At 32.8% G+C, this 21,612-nt stretch overlaps 1 non-coding gene across 1 annotated transcript; it reads right to left on the reverse strand.

The window, feature by feature from the left end:
• Positions 1-6,674: 6,674 nt before the first annotated feature.
• Positions 6,675-6,781, reverse strand: LOC139895263 (small nucleolar RNA R71). Its single transcript, XR_011775722.1, has one exon. It is a non-coding gene; the product is annotated as a small nucleolar RNA R71 (small nucleolar RNA).
• Between the last annotated feature and the right edge of the window lie 14,831 nt (positions 6,782-21,612).

A 21,612-nucleotide genomic window follows, 5' to 3' on the forward strand; every position in this document is an offset into this window, starting at 1 on the left:
TTCAGTATCTATTTTTTTTAAATATATTTTTTTATTTAAGAGTTAATTGTGAACAATTTTAAGTATAATGTTTTTGTTAAAAATAATTTGATATATGACATCATCAACCTTGCTTAGAATTTTTTCTTTTTTCTTTTAACTTTTCTTTAACAAAGGAAAATCTCTTTTTATGACATCATCAAATTAGCATTTTAATAGATAGTATAGATAGATAGATAGATTAAGTATATTTGACTGCCAAGTATCTCTCTAATGAAAAAAAAATGTATGAACTTTACTTCTTAATGATGATAGTATAAAAGTTGTTCCCGAAAATACCTACTTTATTGGTCAACTATCGAATTAGCTTCGTTTGAGAAAAGCCAACTTCTTGGATTTGCTTTTGTCGTTGATGTATATAAGTATAAAAGTACGTACTTGATATAAGTAATTAAAGAATGTTGTGTTTTTTAAAAATAAAATATAATATAACTATAAAACACGACACTTCATCATAAAAAATGAAGGCTCGAAACACAATAAAATATATAGGCAACCTGGCCCAAACAAACAAACAAGACATAAACAAAACAACACACACCCAAACAAACATAAAAACAAAACTAGACAAGTATACAACCAATTACTCAAGTAGACAACTAAAAAATCCACAATAAACAAACAAAACATAATACGAAACAAACGAGAAGGAACTCTCGTAGAAGATCACATTCCTTCAACGTTAAATTTCCTCAACTCAACTCCTCCCTGTGGACTCTTTTCGTCATAGGTTTTTTCTTTTGCTTTTGTTTAGACACCGTACTTGAACTAAGAACTTTTTCTTCAACCCATATATCTTTAAATCTTTTCGCAACCTCCTCAAAAAAATTAGAGATATTACCCGACAAAGATCCAACGTTGCTATCTTGATGCAATATCGAAAAAGAAGGACCATCCTTGTTAATCGCCAAGGTCAGGAGCTAACGTCCAACACATCTGAAACAGAAACCTATTGAAGGGTAGACACATTCTCAATCTCTCGGGCCTTTAAGCCCAAGTTAGCATCCAGCAAAATAAATCTGCCCACCATATGAAGGGCCCAAATCAGAATCTTGAACACCCATGACAACAGTTGGGCTGGAAACATGGTCCGACACCGGGTACTCATAAAGTGAAGCGTTACGCTATGTTCCAACGCAATTGTATTTTTTTTGAACGGCAAGCTTGCATCAGTGTATCATTTATTTTAACGACACTCATCATTTTTACCAACTTTAAATTTAAGTCCGTTTAATCCATCTAGTTAAATTACGTAATGATTCTCATACGTCTTAGAAAATGAAGCTGTCACAATGTTTTTTTATAGTTCATTTGGGACCATTACAAAATCGAAAAGCGTTTACTACTTTACTTAATGTATATCCGGTGAGTTTATCTATACGTTGTTTTCCTCATAGGTGAAGGTACGTGTAAGTTAGTAGAGTCAAGTGATTCCACTCAAAATACTATTAATTCGAAATATATATTAAGATTTGAAGATTTGTTCACCATTTCCAAAGCTATTTGATTCTAGATTTCTTTGTATCGTTGCATGATCAATTCCTTTCTTAGACATTTTTTAAACCTAATTAACTGTTACTCTATCATTTGTCTTAATAATAATATTATTAATTAATAAGCCCATTCACTTCAACAAAACGTAAAACGACAACATCAAAACGACAATAAAAAAGAAAATATTTCAAACGAAACGACGTCTAGAGCTTGGGATTCCAATAAGGTATATCAGCCCAACCCCCGTATGTCGTTTTATTTTATATCTAACGGAAAAACACGCCGTTTTCTACTGTTGCTACCGACGATTCTTTCTTTTACCTATAAAAGATCCCTCTTCACCAAAAACATCACCACCTCCGGCGCTACACACATCATTGCATCCACCAGTGATGCCACCACCATCGTCGTTGCTACAACCACCAGCGTCGCTGCCGACGTTACCCACACCGCCGCAGCTACGTCTCGACCTCCATCATATTTTTCCTTTTAAAATTGGTGTTCTTCAGAGAAAAAACTATGGTTTTTTGTTAGCGGTTTATATCATTCGCTGCCCGTTCTTCATCTATTGTAACTCAGGTATGTTATTTCTTTTTGCTTTGTTAAACCCTTGATTTATTGACTTTCGTCAATTTTAGGGTTCATAACAATTTCTATACCTTCTGAAATTGTAACCTAATTTTCTAAAGCGATTCAATGGTCTTCTGTAAATATTAGTGTGTATGCTCGATGTGTCCGTTATATACATAAGAGTTTATGTTTGTGCAATTGTGATGTGTTGGTGGTAGTGAGATACAAGTGCTTTATGCAGGTGCTTTTTAAATTAGGTTTGTGATTGTATTTGAAGTAAAATGTGTTGATTATTAAGTTTCAATTGTAAAGTTTGATGATTTAGATGAATTTATTGTTAATTCACTAAGATTGTTAATTGTTAATGTTGTTTGTGCGTTTTTAACTTCAAAACAGTTGCCTGATCTTATCAGAAAGAAAGAGACAACATGTTGGACATAAACCTTTTTAGGGAGGAAAAGGGCTTCGATCCAGAAAAGATACGCGAATTGCAACGCCATCGTTTTGCAAGTGTAGAACTCGTGGATGAAATTATTCGTCTCGATAAAGAGCTGCGACTTCGTATGTTGTTTTTCACATTACTTTGATTAATCGTTGTTTTGGTCTTACATGTCTGAGTCACAAACTCGGCAATGTATATGCAGTGATTAGGTTCATTCTTTGTTATTGTTAATCTTTTTTTATTCATTGTTACTGGACAACATAGATGTCTCAGTAAGCCTTCGATTTCTGTTGTCGTTGTGAATGTTAAGCATCAAGATGACCATAGTATTACTTATGATCCTCTCGGGCGGCTGATAATGCTAAAAACGAACATATATTTCATAGCATTAACCTTCCAGAAAGACAAGCTTTTAGTTGCAATTGTTTTATTTACAAGTAATATTCGTTTAAATAAATAAGTGCGAAGATAAAAGAAAAAAACGGCGATTTGAAGACGCAAATGACCAAAAAGCTCAAACATACAAGTTACAATCCAAGTGGTTCAATTTATTGATGAATAACATTTAAATATTGATAAGAGTACAAGTCGTGGAACGCAAAGTACAAGATATCTAAGCGTACGAAAGGACGTTCGAAAGTCCGGAACCGAGACATAAACCGAGCATCAACGCGCGAGTCAACGGGACTAAAATTACAAGTCAACTATGTACAAGAATAAAATATAATATATATATATAATTATATAAAATTATATATATTATATATATTATATTATATATTAAAATATATCAGCAGCCCACGTTTTAATCAAGAATTGAGCTGGCCAGGCTGTCCATGCGAGTGCATGAGAAATAGGCATAAAACCCATGCGAGTGCATGAGCCCATGCGAGTGCATGAGATTTGCAATAAACGCATGGGGTTCAGGATCAAAAAATTTGCCTATAAAAGCCAGGCTTCTGTCGAACGAAAAACATGCACCTACATCTTTTTCTTTTCCTTCATCAATGTAATATATATTTATATTATAATTTTAATTTAAGTTAATTTTAATAATAAAGTTATGGTTTAGTTGGGTTATTTTAAGAAATGTTTTACGGGTTTTAAAGTCGGAACTCTGTCCATGTAACGCTACGCGATTAATCAACACTGTAAGCTATGTTATTCCTTTTTAAATTAATGTCTCGTAACTAAGTTATTATTATGCTTATTTGAGCCAAAGTAATCACGATGTTAGACTAATTATTATGATGGGGTTATTGGATTTTGCACCATAATTAAGGTTTGAGCAAAAGACCGACACTTGTGGAAATTGGACTATTGACTATTAATAAATAGGGGTATTGTCTAATCGAGTGACAATTCATTGGAGTCTGTCGAACCTATCTTCAAATTAATTAACCTAATAATTAATAATGATTATGGTTGTCCTATTTAGTGACGTTCATATGGAATCTATTATAATCATTTAATATTTATTCGGGTTGGGTAATTGATTATTCAAACTGATCAAGTGAGTAAATTTATATTCATATCTAATTAAAACACGGGTGGATTACATACAATGACAACTGGTGTAATTGTTGACAGAAGTGATAACTGCGTCACAGTTTAAATCCTTAATTAGTTGGACTATTTGACTTCGGGTATAAGGGTAATTTGACGAGGACACTCGCAATTTATATTTATGACCGATGGACTATTATGGACAAAAACCAGATAGACGTATCAAATAAACCAAGACAAAGGACAATTAACCCAGAGTAATAACTTAAAATCAAAACGTCAACCATCATGATTACGGAAGTTTAAATAAGCATAATACTTTTATTTCATATTTCATCGTACTTTTATTTACTGTCATTTAATTTATCGCAATTTTATATATCGCACTTTAATTATCATCATTTATCTTTACGCTTTATATAAAATCGACAAACCTATCATTAAACGATAAAACCCCCTTTTTATAATATTACTACTTATATAATTATATATATTTTATACAAATATAGTTTATAAAAATATAGTACGTATCACTAGCTCCATGTGGAACGAAACAGACTTACTAAAACTACACTACTCTAAAGATTAGGTACACTGCCTATAGTGTTGTAGCAAGATTTAGGTATATCCATCCGTAAATTAAATAAAACTTGTGTAATTTCGTCGTATTTCGTAGTAAACAATAATAGTATTTCGTACACCACCTCGCTCGCACACATCAAGTTTTTGGCGCTGCTGTCGGGGAGCCGAAAGCGAAACACTATATATAAAAAAAATATATAAGTTTTAAACTATTTTTGTAAAAATATGTTTTTATAAGTTTTAAATATTAAAATACAAAAACATATAAAAAAAGTATATATTTCTATATTTTTAAGTGTTTAAATTAAATTTTTTTTTTAAGTTACAAAAACTAATAAGTGTTTTTTTAATATAAGTTTTATTTAAATTTTCTATAAAAAAAATTAAAAAACGATTTGGATCTACAATTTTTGAACCTGCATTATAAACTGAATCTGCAGGCCATGCGATCGCATGGCTGCAGTACTGTAATCTCATGCGACCGCATGAAGTAAACTAATAGGTCTGATCCTTAAACTGCATTTATTACGCTAGGGTTTATATAATAATTATTATTATTAATTCATTAGGGCTATTATTAATTATAATTAATTATAGTTAGGGTTTTAATTTAATAATAATTAGTTTTAGTTTTAATTAATTTTGTATTTTAAGTTTTAATTAGTTTTATCAATTATATAATTTTAGTACTTTTATAAAATATAATATAAAAATAATATCTTTATAAAATTTGTATTTTTATCATTTTAGTTATAATTTGTATTTTTATCGTTAATTTGTATTTTATCATTCGTTATATAGTTTTAAGCTTAGTTTTTGCCGTAGTTACTTTTATATTTCTAGATTTTTAGGTTTTTTCGTAAAATCTCTTAAGTGCTTTTTCTTTAGATTAAGATTTAGGCGCTTTAGAATTTTGCGACGCAGTTTTTAGATTTTAGTGCCTAATTAAGTTATTGTCGTTTTGGATTTAAAAATCCTTTTAAGGTTTAATACTTTTAGACGCAATTTTTAGTTTTTAGTTTTTAGACTTTTAAGTTTCAACGCTTTTCTTTCTTATTTTTATTTTTCGACCTCTTATTTTTCGACGCGCTTTTTCTTTCTCATTTCTACGCTCTAGTTTTAAGGACATAGAATTTTCAAAGTTTTCTTTAAATTTCGATGAAAAATTATTTGACGCGGTTAAATTGATAGACATCCAAATTCTCTGGTTCGTAGTAATAGTTGGATTTGTTAGTGGCTGAGTTGTGGATTTTCCAACTTAAAGGATCATGGCTCCCTGCTGCATCTTTTGGCTATTCGAAACGTGGGCAAAAGCAGAAAAGTCTATTAATTTGATAACTTATATAATTTCTAATAGGATATTCAGTGAATGCACCGAGCAAAACGTTCACCACCTTTCATACGTTCACCACCTGTAACTCGATCAAGACATCTAGCCAATTTTGTCACCGTTGATTTTTCTTTAGAATCATCATCTAGTCGAACAAGTACTCCAATTCAAATTTCCGATAATCCATTTTTTGAACCCGACTTCACAATTGAGAACCCAGAGGATATTCAAGGACAATTCCAAGATCCTGAACCACTAATCATTCCTCCTGAACTACAAACTGTTAAATCAGAATCCTCTAGTGATTCGTATTCAACAAATTCAATTATGGAAGTAATGGAACCTCTAAGTATGGAAGACCGAATGAGAGCCACACGCACTGGCCAAGGACACGCCATTATTAAGCCAGACATTAATGCGTCAGATTATGAAATCAAAGGACAAATCCTACACATGGTAAATAATCAATGCCAATATAGTGGTACGCCAAAAGAAGATCCAAACGAACATCTTCGAACCTTTAATAGGATCTGTACTCTATTCAAAATTAGAGAAGTTGAGGATGAACATATCTATCTCATGTTATTTCCCTGGACTTTAAAGGGAGAAGCCAAAGATTGGTTAGAATCGTTACCTGAAGGAGCGATTGACACATGGGATGTTTTAGTTGAGAAATTTCTTAAAAGATTCTTTCCGGCATCTAAAGCCGCGAGACTTCAAGGAGAAATTGTTACGTTCGCGCAAAAGCCAAATGAAACATTATATGAGGCATGGACAAGATTCGGAAAGTTGTTGAGAGGATGTCCTCAGCACGGTTTAGACACTTATCAAATAGTGCAAATATTCTACCAAGGATGCGATGTTGCTACACGAAAAGACATCGACACAACAGCTGGTGGTTCCATTATGAAGAAAACCGCTACCGAAGCTCACAAAATTATTGATAACACAGCCTCCCACTCACATGAGTGGCATCAGGAAAAAGATATCTTTCGTTCATCTAAAGCGGCTAGAGCCGATTCTAGCGATGACTTTGATTCCGTTTCCACAAAAATAGATGCTTTCGAGAGACGAATGGAAAAGATGACTAAAGATATTCACGCAATACGAATCAGTTGTGAGCAATGCGGTGGACCACACTTAACGAAAGATTGTCACATTGAGCAAACGATGGAACAACGTGAGAATGTTTCCTACATGAACCAAAGGCCGGGAAATAATTATCAAAATAATTATCAACCGCCAAGTCCAAACTTCAATCGAAATCAAAAAATTCTTTACAATCCAAATGGACCCAACAATAACTTGTATAACCAACAAGGTCTGAATAACCAACCAACTCAAAACAACACTTTCAATCAACAAAGACCTAGCTTGTATAAACCACCACAACAAACCGAAGAGAAAAAGCCAAGTCTGGAAGAAATGATGGCAAAGCTAATGGAATCTCAAACACAATTTATTGCAACTCAAACCCAAACAAATGAGAGGTTTAATCAGTCATTAAGAACTCAACAAGCTTCCATTTTGAATCTAGATAAACACGTAGGTACTCTTGCTAGCATGATGAGTGAGAGGGAACAAGGAAAGCTACCAAGTAATACTGAAGTAAATCCTCGAAATGAGAATGTTAATATGGTATCAACAAATTCTGAAAAATCAGCAAAAGAAGATGGGAAGGTTTTAGATATGAGTAACAATGAAGAAGTTACAACACCACCACCACCCGGGTATGTAAAGCCAGTGGTGGCACCATACAAACCACCCATCCCATTTCCAAGAAAAGGAGTTGAGTATAAGCAAGTGATAGGTAATAAAGTTTGTGATACCTCTGGAAAGAAGAAGAAGAATAAGAAAGTGCAAGAAACAAAAATCGTAAATATAAACCCGGTGAAGACAGTTCCACCAAAAGTTCCACCCAGGTTGGGTGATCCGGGTGAATTTATTGTTCCTTGTCTACTTAGTGATTGCGTCATGTATGATGCACTAGCAGATTTAGGTGCGAGTGTGAGTGTTGTGCCTCTTTCATTATATAAGAGATTAGGAGTAGGTGAGTTAAGTCCAACGGAAATGAGTGTTCAACTCTTTGATCAAACCATTAGGCACCCAGTTGGAATTGCTGACAACCTACCCGTTCAAGTAGGTAATTTAACATTTCTAGTTGAATTTATTGTCATTGACATAGAAGAGGACCCAAACATTCTTCTAATTTTAGGTCGACCATTTATAGTGTCCACCGGGGGCGTTATTTGATGTAAGAGAGGGTAGAATGACACTTAGTAATGATGAAAAATCAATCACCTTTGTGAGTCGAAAGGCTAAATCTCCACCAACCAAAACCGTTGAACCAACAAAAATGATTGGTAAGAATCATATTGTTTTACCAACTCCAACGGTAGTGCTTAACAATAATAAAACGCCCAAGTGTGGGGAAGATGAAGTAACACCTAATGATAACTTGATAACAAAGAATCCCGTTGTTGATACGAAATTAAATAACCCCGTTATTAATAGTTCAATGAAGAAACTTATTAAACGGATTCGCGATGCTAGAACCAAGGGGAACTTTAAGTTATATAACCGGTTAGTATCCAATCTATCGCCTAAAGAAAAGGCGAAACTAGTTCAATTTGTGGATATTACACAGGAATCCAACCAATGGCTTAAAGCAAAAGTCACAGATATGCAAGTTGATTATGGTCCAAGAGAAATTGACGATGAAGTTAATCACAATTTCGACACCACAGCTACCTAAGTGTGGGGAGATTTAAATGTTTTAAAAAAAATGTTGTCTAGAGTTAGTTGTTCTGTTCTCGTGTAGTTCCGAGAATGGGATCCAGTTGGTCTTTTCCACTAGCAGACACTAAAGAACTAGTTTTCTTCCCCCCATTCTGAAATTTTTGTTTTTGTTTTGTAGGTTTTAGATAAAATTAATATGCATTTTAAATTTAAGTTTTGTGTGAATTTAAAAACAAAATTTACTTTATTTCATTAAGCTTAAAAAAATGATTTCTAAAATTCGTCGTAAGTTAAAGACTAGGTCATGGAACCGATATTGCTTTACCCGAGGGCGGGGCGAAAAATTTTATTATCATTATTTTAATATTGTTGATCTAAAGTATACCAAAAAAATAAAAAAACCCAAAAATATTTGCTTTTAAAACAATCGCTTTAACGACAAATTTTAAATTTTGTCGAGGGACGGACTAGGTAAACATACCGAAACTACCTAAAGTAAAAGGAAATAAAATTTTAAAAAATTATTCATTTAAATTATTTTAATAAATAAAGATTTTATAAAAATAATAATAATAATAATAATAATAATAATAATAATAATAATAATAATAATAATAATAAAAAAATAATAATAATAATAATAATAATAATAATAATAATAATAATAATAATAATAATAATAATAATAATAATAATAATAATATGTATGTTTGTAGTTTATCTTATGTACAAAACAGGGTAAAACATCGCACTTTCAAATACTGACATTAAGTTCAGCAAAAGCTATTAATTTTGACAGCAAGACGTAAAATATCAAATGTGATATAAAATAATATGTTTGCAAACTCGGTTTTTTTAATCATTTTTCTACGCTAATCACCCTCATGAATTAAAATTTTTATTGATTTCTTGCAAATGAGGGCATTGCATGATCTCAAGTGTGAGGAAGGGTTATAAATTCTCTCAGGTTTACACTTAGTTTAATTGCCAAATTTTGTGAAAATTTGAAAATTTTTCAACTAAATGAATTCAAAATCATGTTTATACATATTTATGAACGATAAAACTAGGTGTTAATGCAGAAATTATTGTTACCTCAGAGAGAACATAAATGGAGAAACAACCCAAAACGCTTGAATTCATTTAAAATGGAATAGAAGAGAATTAAAAAGGCAAAGAAAAGAATAAATAAAAGCTAAGTGTGGGAAGAATTTACCAAGTTCTTTAAAACACATATCACATATTTGGTACAGATTATTGCAGGTACTTTTGCTTTGGACTAAACTAATCAGTTTTACCCGATTTATTGTAATACCTTTGAAAGAATAGATGGATATACACGATGAATCAATTCCATCATTAAAAGGAAGTAAAGTCTTCCGAAAAAGACACGCGCTTCTTGATTTAGGTCAGGAAGTTGTCGTCCAGACCAGCTGTAGGTTGATGAAAAATCTAGAAAAGTCATCTCTAAAATCAGCAGGAAATCCACGGACCTCAGCATCAAACAGGGTTGCCAAGTGGTCAGAATTATCCTAACCATGAGAGGATCTGTCTCGTAAAATGGGGTGGGCGCCGTGCAAATTAGCTTGATAAGACTAATGAATCAGACCCCCAGAAAGGATAATCTCCTTAAAGATTAAAAATCAGCTTTTAAGACTGATATTACTCAATCCTTGAGATTGACTTTAAAGATTGAGAATTACAAACTCATGGAATTCAATGATATCTAAACTCGAGCTTGAACGAGAAAATATTTGATCAAAATTAAAACCAGTTTGTTTTCTGAAACCTATTTTCAATGTGTTCATTACTATTGAACGTAAAATCCTGAGAATTCATCAGAATTCATTAGGTCACCTGAACCAAATCGGGTGTCAACCGTAAGAACAGTGGTTGCATAGCATGGTCGAAGATAGGACCTTGTGCCAGACTGAAAAATTATAGGGTGATCTTTACTATTTCTCCTACAAAGGATAGTAATTGCATCCGACACGTTGCGGACCATGAACAAATGCATGTCATTAGACATTGCCTTAACAGTTGCCTGTTCATCGCTTTCCTTTACAACCGGACGGTAGTTTACCGAAAGGTAATATACGGAGCAAGTATACTGAACGTGTTGCTTTCCTAATACAAGGATTAGCAAGTGGGTGACACAAAACCATAAGTTTTGAGCTAAAATTTGAAAATATGAAACCCACAAAACCCACAAAAAAATATTTTTCATACACCGGTGAAGGGTTATTCCGAAAAACTTATCTAGGGTAAAAGCTAGAAGGAATTTTCAAAAGATCAAATGTTTTCATAAAGATCCAATTTCCTTAAAGGATCTAAATTTTCATAGTCATGTGGGACTGTACACGACATCGTAACTATCATTGTTCATACCGCCGTATTAAAATCACTGATGTACAAAGTGTGAAGAATAAAGAAGTGATTCAAGTATGTTATTATTTCAAGTTCTATATTGCTTGAGGACAAGCAATGCTCAAGTGTGTGAATATTTGATAATGCTAAAAACGAACATATATTTCATAGCATTAACCTTCCAGAAAGACAAGCTTTTAGTTGCAATTATTCTATTTACAAGTAATATTCGTTTAAATAAATAAGTGCGAAGATAAAAGAAGAAAACGACGATTTAAAGACGCAAATGACCAAAAATCTCAAACATACAAGTTACAATCCAAGTGGTTCAATTTATTGATGAATAACATCTAAATATTGATAAGAGTACAAGTCGTGGAACGCAAAGTACAAGATATCTAAGTGTACGAAAGGACGTTCTAAAATCTGGAACCGAGACATAAACCGAGCATCAACGCGCGAGTCAACGGGACTAAAATTACAAGTCAACTATGCACAAGAATAAAATATAATATATATATATATAATTATATAAAATTATATATATTATATTATATATTAAAATATATCAGCAGCCCACGTTTTAATAAAGAATTGAGCTGGCCAGGCTGTCCATGCGAGTGCATGAGAAATAGGCATAAAACCCATGCGAGTGCATGAGCCCATGCGAGTGCATGAGCCCATGCGAGTGCATGAGATTTGCACTAAAACCCCATGCGATCGCATGGGGTTCAGGATCAAAAATTTTGCCTATAAAAGCCAGGCTTCTGTCGAACGAAAAACTTGCACCTACATCTTTTTCTTTTCCTTCATCAATGTGTTATATAATTATATTATAATTTTAATTTAAGTTAATTTTAATAATAAAGTTATGGTTTAGTTGGGTTATTTTAAGAAATGATTTACGGGTTTTAAAGTCGGAACTCTGTCCATGTAACGCTACACGATTAATCAACACTGTAAGCTATGTTCTTCCTTTTTAAATTAATGTCTCGTAACTAAGATATTATTATGCTTATTTGAGCCAAAGTAATCACGATGTTAGACTAAATATTATGATGGGGTTATTAGATTTTGTACCATAATTAAGGTTTGGGCAAAAGACCGACACTTGTGGAAATTGGACTATTGACTATTAATAGATAGGGGTATTGTCTAATCGAGTGACAACTCATTGGAGTCTGTCGAACCTATCTTCAAATTAATTAACCTAATAATTAATAATGATTATGGTTGTCCTATTTAGTGACGTTCAAATGGAATCTATTATAATCATTTAATAATTATTCGGGTTGGGTAATTGATTATTCAAACTGATCAAGTGAGTAAATTTATATTCATATCTAATTAAAACACGGGTGGATTACATACAATGACAACTGGTGTAATTGTTGACAGAAGTGATAACTGCGTCACAGTTTAAATCCTTAATTAGTTGGACTATTTGACTTCGGGTATAAAGGTAATTTGACGAGGACACTCGTAAGTTATATTTATGACCGATGGACTATTATGGACAAAAACCAGATAGACGTATCAAATAAACCAGGACAAAGGACAATTAACCCAGAGTAATAAATTAAAATCAAAACGTCAACCATCATGATTACGGAAGTTTAAATAAGCATAATAATTTTATTTCATATTTCATCGTACTTTTATTTACTGTCATTTAATTTATCGCAATTTTATATATCGCACTTTAATTATCATCATTTATCTTTACGCTTTATATAAAATCGACAAACCGGTCATTAAACGGTAAAACCCCATTTTTATAATATTACTACTTATATAATTATATATATTTTATACAAATATAGTTTATTAAAATATAGTACGTATCACTAGCTCCCTGTGGAACGAACCGGACTTACTAAAAACTACACTACTCTAAAGATTAGGTACACTGCCTATAGTGTTGTAGCAAGGTTTAGGTATATCCATCCGTAAATTAAATAAAACTTGTGTAATTTCGTCGTATTTCGTAGTAAACAATAATAGTATTTCGTACACCACCTCGCTCGCACACATCAGTGGCCTTGCACACGAAGCCTCCACCTAACACAAGACTTTGGTTGCTCTGCAGCTTCAGGCATTGGTACGCTTCATATATTTTTATCTTATTGCTAGATCAATTCATTTAATTGAATATTTTGATGTTATGATTGATTGATATTTACCTATGATGTTTGTTGAAGGTGACTGCTTTCTCTCAAATATGTCGGAGTACTTCGATATGTGTCGATATTGGAGGTACTATTTTTCATATTGGTTTTAGTAGCGCTTTTACTGTATTGCTAACATGTTATGTTTCTTTGTATCCTTTCATTCTTTATCATCTTTTGCTCACATGATTGCTAAATATACATGAATTTTGGCTGCATCTGAAAGTGGCTTTATTTATATATATTCATTAGCGCTTTATAGATGTATTTTCTCGGTACTTTATAGATGTATTTTTTTCGTTTTGTTTACTGACATTTTATGCCTCTGATGGGTTTCTTAAAGTCTCCAAAATGTGTTGCAGCATAAAGCAATAGGTAAACATATGATCAAAGTAGCAACGCTGGTGGTGACAAAACGAGAGGTCAGTCAGCTGATGACCTTACGTAACAGGTTAATGTGCATTTCTTTTGTAACTGTCTGATATATTTATATTGTTAAAGAATGATTTCAAATTGCTTAGTAACAGATACCTATTGTGATCTACTACAGAACATGTACGTTAATCATGGCTATTGCGAAGTGAAGAAATTGGCAGCTTCAAGTTTCTTGGTATTGTTGACTTTTCAACATAAATCTTTTCAAATCTTGAGTTACTCTCTAAGACTTTAAGCCTGATACACCACTTCTCATGTTTCAATGCCATTCATGCTTATCAATATTTAGTTTGCTGTGGCGGACCACAATTTTTTTTGTTGTGCATTCTACGATATCATAAGTTTTTAGATGTATCTTTCGTTATGCATTATTTTTGTAATATAAGAACTGAAAATGTATACTACTGCAGCTGAAAGCTGTAGCAATCTTTTGTATATACAATTTTTTAACGACCCGTTAAAGTACACTTGACGACCATCGTTATCTTGGTCCCACAGCTTGATCATAACTCTATATGAATTTGATAAATAACCTTGCATTCTTTATTTAAAAATGATTTCCTATAAAGGAAACCTACCAGAATATGTAAGTTTAGAAAAACCATACATTATTACTTAACCAAAAGTTGACCAAAACAAGTCAAAAACATCCACTATTAAATGTATCAAAATAGAATGCAAGTTAATGTTTAACAAAAGCTGCCATCATAAATATGCAGACTCTCTAAGCAAAGCAGAAGCAATCAATCATGAACCTGAGAATAAAACATGCGAGTAACTGTAAACAAAAAATATTGAGTGAATTATAGGTTTAATATTGCAAACAATATTTAATTTAAACCATAAAAATTTATGTTTGAAAACATAAAAACTCCTTTTTGGACCACAAAATTATATGATAGAAAACATATAAAAACATTATTCCATTTTCCGTGAGCCACCTGGTAACCACTTAACCATTTATTTACCCTTGCCAAACACAATAAATAATATACACCGAACAAGTGTATCTTCAACTAAATACGAAGTACTAAACATTCCGATTATAAATTGCTAGCGCGACTAGCTCGAAATGGGGTTGTCAAACCCGATAGATCTATCCATAGGATTCGCGTTCACCAGTAGAAACCAGTGATTACAATTACCAGATTAGGGAATATTTTTGTTCGACTCACAATGAATAATTTAAACTGTAGTGACCCGAACTTTTCCATGATTATATATTAATTGAAAACTATATTTGCATGATTAAATGTTTCCAAAATTTTAAGCAATCAAACTTGTTAAGACTTGATTATTTGAAATGAGTTTCATGTAGACAATTGACCACCCAAGTTGACGGTGATTCACGAACGTTAAAACTTGTAAAAACTATATGATGACATATATATGATTATATATATAGTTAACATGATATTATGATAAGTAAGTATCTCATTAGGTATTTTAACAATGAGTTATATACATAAAATTGAGTTTATTGAATTAAGAAACTCGAAACGATATATAACGATTATCGTTATAACAACGTCTTACTAAATACATATGAATCATATTAAGATATTGATACACTATGTTTAATCATGATAAATGATAAGTAAACATGTCATTAAGTGTATTAACAATGAACTACATATGTAAAAACAAGACTACTAACTTAATGATTTCGAAACGAGACATATATGTAACGATTATCGTTGTAACAACATTTAACTGTATATATATATCATACTAAGATATATTAATATATCATAATATCATGACAATGTAATAATTTAACATCTCTTTAGATATAATAAACAATGAGTTAACAACATTTAACAAGATCGTTAACCTAAAGGTTTCAAAACAACATTTACATGTAACGACTAACGATGATTTAACAACTCAGTTAAAATGTATATACATGTAGTGTTTTAATATGTATTCATACACTTTTGAAAGACTTCAATACACTTATCAAAATACTTCTACTTAACAAAAATACTTACAATTACATCCTCGTTCAGTTTCATCAACAATTCTACTCGTATGCACCCGTATTCGTACTCGTACAATACACAGCTTTTAGATGTATGTACTATTGGTATATACACTCCAATGATCAGCTCTTAGCAGCCCATGTGAGTCATCTAACACATGTGAGAACCATCATTTGGCAACTAGCATGAAATATCTCATAAAATTACAAAAACATTAGTAATCATTCATGACTTATTTACATGTAAATAAAATTACACATCCTTTATATCTAATCCATATACCAACGACCAAAAACACCTACAAATACTTTCATTCTTTAATTTTCTTCATCTAATTGATCTCTCTCAAGTTCTATCTTCAAGTTCTAAGTGTTCTTCATAAATTCTATAAGTTCTAGTTTCATAAAATCAAGAATACTTCCAAGTTTGCTAGCTTACTTCCAATCTTGTAAAGTGATCATCCAACCTCAAGAAATCTTTCTTATTTACATTAAGATATCTTTCTAATACAAGGTAATTCTCATATTCAAACTTTGATTCAATTTCTATAACTATAACAATCTTATTTCGAGTGGAAATCTTACTTGAACTTGTTTTCGTGTCATGATTCTGCTTCAAGAACTTTCAAGCCATCCAAAGATCCTTTGAAGCTCAAGTTATTTTTTCATCATTTCCAATAGGTTTACCTACTAAACTTGAGATAGTAATTATGTTCATAACATCATTCAATTCATATATATAAAACTACCTTATTCGAAGGTTTAAACTTGTAATCACTAGAACATAGTTTAGTTAATTCTAAACTTGTTCGCAAACAAAAGTTAATCCTTCTAAATTGACTTTTAAAATCAACTAAACACATGTTCTATATCTATATGATATTATAACTTAATGATTTAAAACCTGAAAACACGAAAAAACACCGTAAAACCGGATATACGCAGTCGTAGTAACACCGCGGGCTGTTTTGGGTTTGATAATTAAAAACTATGATAAACTTTGATTTAAAAGTTGTTCTAATGGTAAAATGATTTTTCTTATGAACATGAAACTATATCCAAAAATCATGGTTAAACTCAAAGTGGAAGTATGTTTTTCAAAATGGTCATCAAGACGTCGTTCTTTCGACTGAAATGACTACCTCTTACAAAAATGACTTGTAACTTATATTTTAGACTATAAACCTATACATTTTCTGTTTAGATTCATAAAATAGAGTTTAATATGAAACCATAGCAATTTGATTCACTCAAAACGGATTTAAAACGAAGAAGTTATGGGTAAAACAAGATTGGATATTTTTTGATTGTTTTAGCAACGGGAAATATTGTAACAATTCTATACAAATCATATCCTAGCTAACTTATATTGTATTATGCATATATTCTAATATATTATGTAATCTTGGGATACCATAGACACGTATTCAAATGTTTTGACATATCATATCGACCCATGTATATATATTATTTGGAACAACCATAGACACTCTATATGCAGTAATGTTTGAGTTAGCTATACAGGGTTGAGGTTGATTCCAAAAATATATATACTTTGAGTTGTGATCTAGCCTGAGACGTGTATACACTGGGTCATGGATTGGGTCAAGATAATATATATCAATTTATTTCTGTATATCTAACTATGGACAACTAGTTGTAGGTTACTAACGAGGACAGCTGACTTAATAAACTTAAAAACAATAAAATGTATTAAAAATGTTGTAAAAATATTTTGAACATACTTTGATATATATATGTACATATTTGTTATAGGTTCGTGAATCGACCAGTGGCCAAGTCTTACTTCCCGACGAAGTAAAAATCTGTGAAAGTGAGTTATAGGCCCACTTTTAAAATCTAATATTTTTGGGATGAGAATACATGCAGCTTTATAAATGTTTTACAAAATAGACACAAGTACATGAAACTACTTTCTATGGTTGAACGATTGAAGCCGAATATGCCCCTTTTACTTGGTAACCTAAGAATCAGTAAACCAGTCTACTAATGCACGCGATTCCTAAAGATAGATCTATTGGGCCCAACAAACCCCATCCGTTGTAGCGGATGCTTTAGTACTTCGATGTTGTTTTATCATGTCCGATGGATGTCCCGGAATGATAGGGGATATTCTTATATGCATCTTTTTAATGTCGGTTACCAGGTGTTCACCATATGAATGATTTTTATCTCTATGTATGTGATGTATATTGAAATATGAAATCTTGTGGTCTATTATTACAATTTGATAAATATATAGGTTAAACCTATAACTCACCAACATTTTTGTTGACGTTTAAAGCATGTTTATTCTTAGGTGATTATTAAGAGCTTCCGCTGTTGCATGCTAATATGTGGACAAGATTTGGTGTCAGCATGCTTGTATAATATTGTTTAAAACTGCATTCGAGATTTATTTTGTTGTAACATATTAATATTGTAAACCAATATGTATTGGTAGTGTGTAAGTATGATATTTTTTAGATTATCATTTCTGGATAATCTAGGTGGTGTCTTTTTAACCTTGTCGATAAAATAAAGGTTATGGTTTGTTTTAAAAACGAATGCAGTCTTTGAAAAACGTCTCATATAGAGGTCAAAACCTCGCAACGAAATCAATTAATATGGAACGTTTATAATCGATATGAACGGGAAATTTCAGTTGGTATCCGAGCGTTGGTCTTAGAGAACCAGAAATTTGCATTAGTGTGTCTTATCGAGTTTGTTAGGATACATTAGTGAGTCTGGACTTCGACCGTGTTTTCTTTAAAAACGATTGCTTAACACTTTTGTTGGAAACTATACATTATTAACATATAAATATTATGTGATATATTAACCTCTTAATGTGTTTGATATTATGTGATAGATGTCTACCACTAGTACAAATCCCATCGATTCACCTAATAATAATGAAGAGTCGAATATATTTTGGGAAGATTCACAAATTCCCGAAAAAGAACCGGAAGAGGAGGAACCGGAAGAGGAGGAACCGGAAGAGGAGGAATCGAAAGAAGAGGAAACCGAAGAGGAGGAACTGGAAGAGGAGGAACCGGAAGAATAAGAGGTTCCGGAGGAAGAAATATTGATACCTACAGTAATTCGATTAAATAAAAGAAAATCCTCAACCAACAGACCAAAGTTAATAATGGTCAATGGTGTTTCCGCCGAGGAAGCAAAATATTGGGAAGATTACCAATTTTTGATGAATCGAATCCCGATGAGGATTCCGATGATGTTATAGAAATTACCTTGACCCAATTTAATAAAGCGAAAGAATGTAATAAGGGAAAAGTTATAAAAATAAAGAAAACCGAATACAACCCCGATGAACTTTATATGTATCGGCAACATTCGTATTTCCTAAAATGCAACAATGACCCGGGAACCTCTAAACCACCAGGTTTTTCTAAACCATTGTGGAAAACGATAGCTCGTATTAGAGGAACACCATATATTCCTAGAAAATTAGGAAAACGAACCAAGTCCGAAGAAGAAGAAACCAGTGATTCAGATTAGAGGGTTGTAATCATGTTGTGTATTATATGTATTGTAGTGTGCTTGAACTTTTATGTTCTATGTAAAAATTGCTTGTATTGTTTGTTAATTATCTTTTACAAATCTAATCCTTGTCTATTTTACAGTATAAAAAAAAATGGATGTTAAGGGTAGACAACCGAATATTTTAGAAGACCTACCAGAGGATATGATTGAGGGAATCTTGTCTAGAGTCGATCAGAATTCATCAGTACATTTAGTTACGGCGAAATTAACTTGTCAAACATTTGAAAGACTTTCCAGAAATGCCTTAGTTTATAAAAGGCTTTCCTTTGATAGGTGGGGTATATCACATTGGGGAGACCGAAAGTTACGCCGTGTTTTCTTTAAAGCATTAAATACGGGGAACCCAAATGCAATTTTACGCTACGGGTTAAGAACCTATTTTGACTCAACATATCCCAACATAGGATTTCGTGAATTAGAAAGAGCTTCTAACATGCAACATAAAGAAGCATGTTATGCTTACGGGTTAGTGATGTTCACTTCTTACCAAAGTGAGAAAAAGAACATCGGATTGCAACTTTTAAATAAAACCTTCCCACAAGTGACGGATTCAGTAGTTGGGGTGAGAAATAAGGTTTTTAGATTATTACGGGGCTGTTGGACATTACGAAACCCTCGTCCTTTTGACGACATTACAACATGCGGCCTAGCCAATGGTCATAACGGTTATTTTCCACAAGACCAAGGATGGGAAGTTGTCATAGTAAAACCAGAATGCATGACTTGTTTCTGGACTTATGAATTACGTGTCTTTATTTCCTTTGCTGAACAACTTGCGTATTAACTAGGTTTATCTTCAAAACTGTCCTGTATCAAAGTGTACTATATTTCATGTTATATGTAATATAGCGAAGTTGTAAGTTTGAAGAATATTTGTATGTGATATATTATTATAATCAGTTTTTCATATGGAATTGTAGTAGTTGAATTGTATATTGGCTACTAAGTATGAACTTAACGGGTAGGTAGTACCCGAATTAAAAACTATAAAACGCTAATATGAAGAAAAAGCTTTTATAAATAAGTTCATACTATGCTACGAAATACTATTGACTACTCTTAAAATTCTATATGATTAACTTAATTCTTTTGGGCTATTTTTGAAGGAAATGGCACCAGCGACTCGTCAGAATTTGAACATGAGTGAGGAAGACTTCCGTGTTTTCCTTGCAGCAAACATAGCCGCAGTACAGGCTGCGATGCAAAATAACAATAACTCTGGATCTAGCAGTGGAACTAATTTCACAAGAAATCGTGTAGGATGCTCCTACAAAGAATTCACTGCCTGCAAACCTTTGGAATTTGATGGAACCGAGGGTCCAATTGGATTGAAACGGTGGACCGAGAAGGTTGAATTGGTGTTTGCCATAAGTAAATGTACTGAAGAAGACAAAGTAAAGTACGCTACGCATACCTTCACAGGTATGGCGCTAACATGGTGGAATACCTATCTCGAGCAGGTAGGACAAGATGCTGCTTACGCACTACCGTGGTCAGCATTCAAGCAATTGATGAACGAGCAGTATCGTCCCAGAAATGAGGTCAACAAGATCAAGGTAGAGCTTAGAGGATTACGAATGCAAGGTTTCGATATCACCATGTACGAATGACGATTCACCGAATTGTGCCTATTGTGCCCCAGAACGTTCGAAGACGAAGAAGAGAAGATCGACGCATTTGTAAAAGGGTTACCGGAAAGGATTCAAGAAGATGTGAGTTCACACGAGCCCGCCTCCATACAAAAGGCAAGTCGAATGACTCACAAATTAGTGAACCAGATCGAAGGAAGGATTAAAGAGCAGATGACTAAAGAGGCTAACATGAAACAAGTCAAGAGAAAGTGGGAAGAAACCAATGACAAGAGTCACCAATACAACAACAACAATCACAACCACAATCGCAATAACTATCCCAACAACCGCAACATCAATCACAACAACAACTTCAACAAACGTCCTAACAACAACTACAATAACCGTCCCAACAACAATAACAACAACAACAATAGCAACAATAACAATCCCAACAACAATCTCAATAACAACAATGGCAACAAAAACCAAAAACAGTCATGCCAATGGTGTGAAGAGAATCACCAGGGGTTCTGCACGACATTTTGCACTAGGTGTAGAAGAAATGGTCATAGTGCGGCAAAGTGTGAGGCCTACGGACCAAAGTTTAACAGAATTAAAAGAACAAATAATGTCGGAACAGATAATGCCGCCATAGTTTACTTTGCATGTGGAAAACCGGGCCACATTAGTAGAAATTGCCCGAATCAGGGGAATACTAGTGGGTAGGGCCGCGGAAGAGTTTTCAATATTAATACGGCAGAAGTGCAGGAAGACCCGGAGCTTGTTACGGGTACGTTTCTTATTGACAATAAATCTGC

The sequence above is a fragment of the Rutidosis leptorrhynchoides genome, chromosome 2 (genome assembly GCF_046630445.1).
Source record: "Rutidosis leptorrhynchoides isolate AG116_Rl617_1_P2 chromosome 2, CSIRO_AGI_Rlap_v1, whole genome shotgun sequence".
Classification (NCBI taxonomy): domain Eukaryota; kingdom Viridiplantae; phylum Streptophyta; class Magnoliopsida; order Asterales; family Asteraceae; genus Rutidosis; species Rutidosis leptorrhynchoides.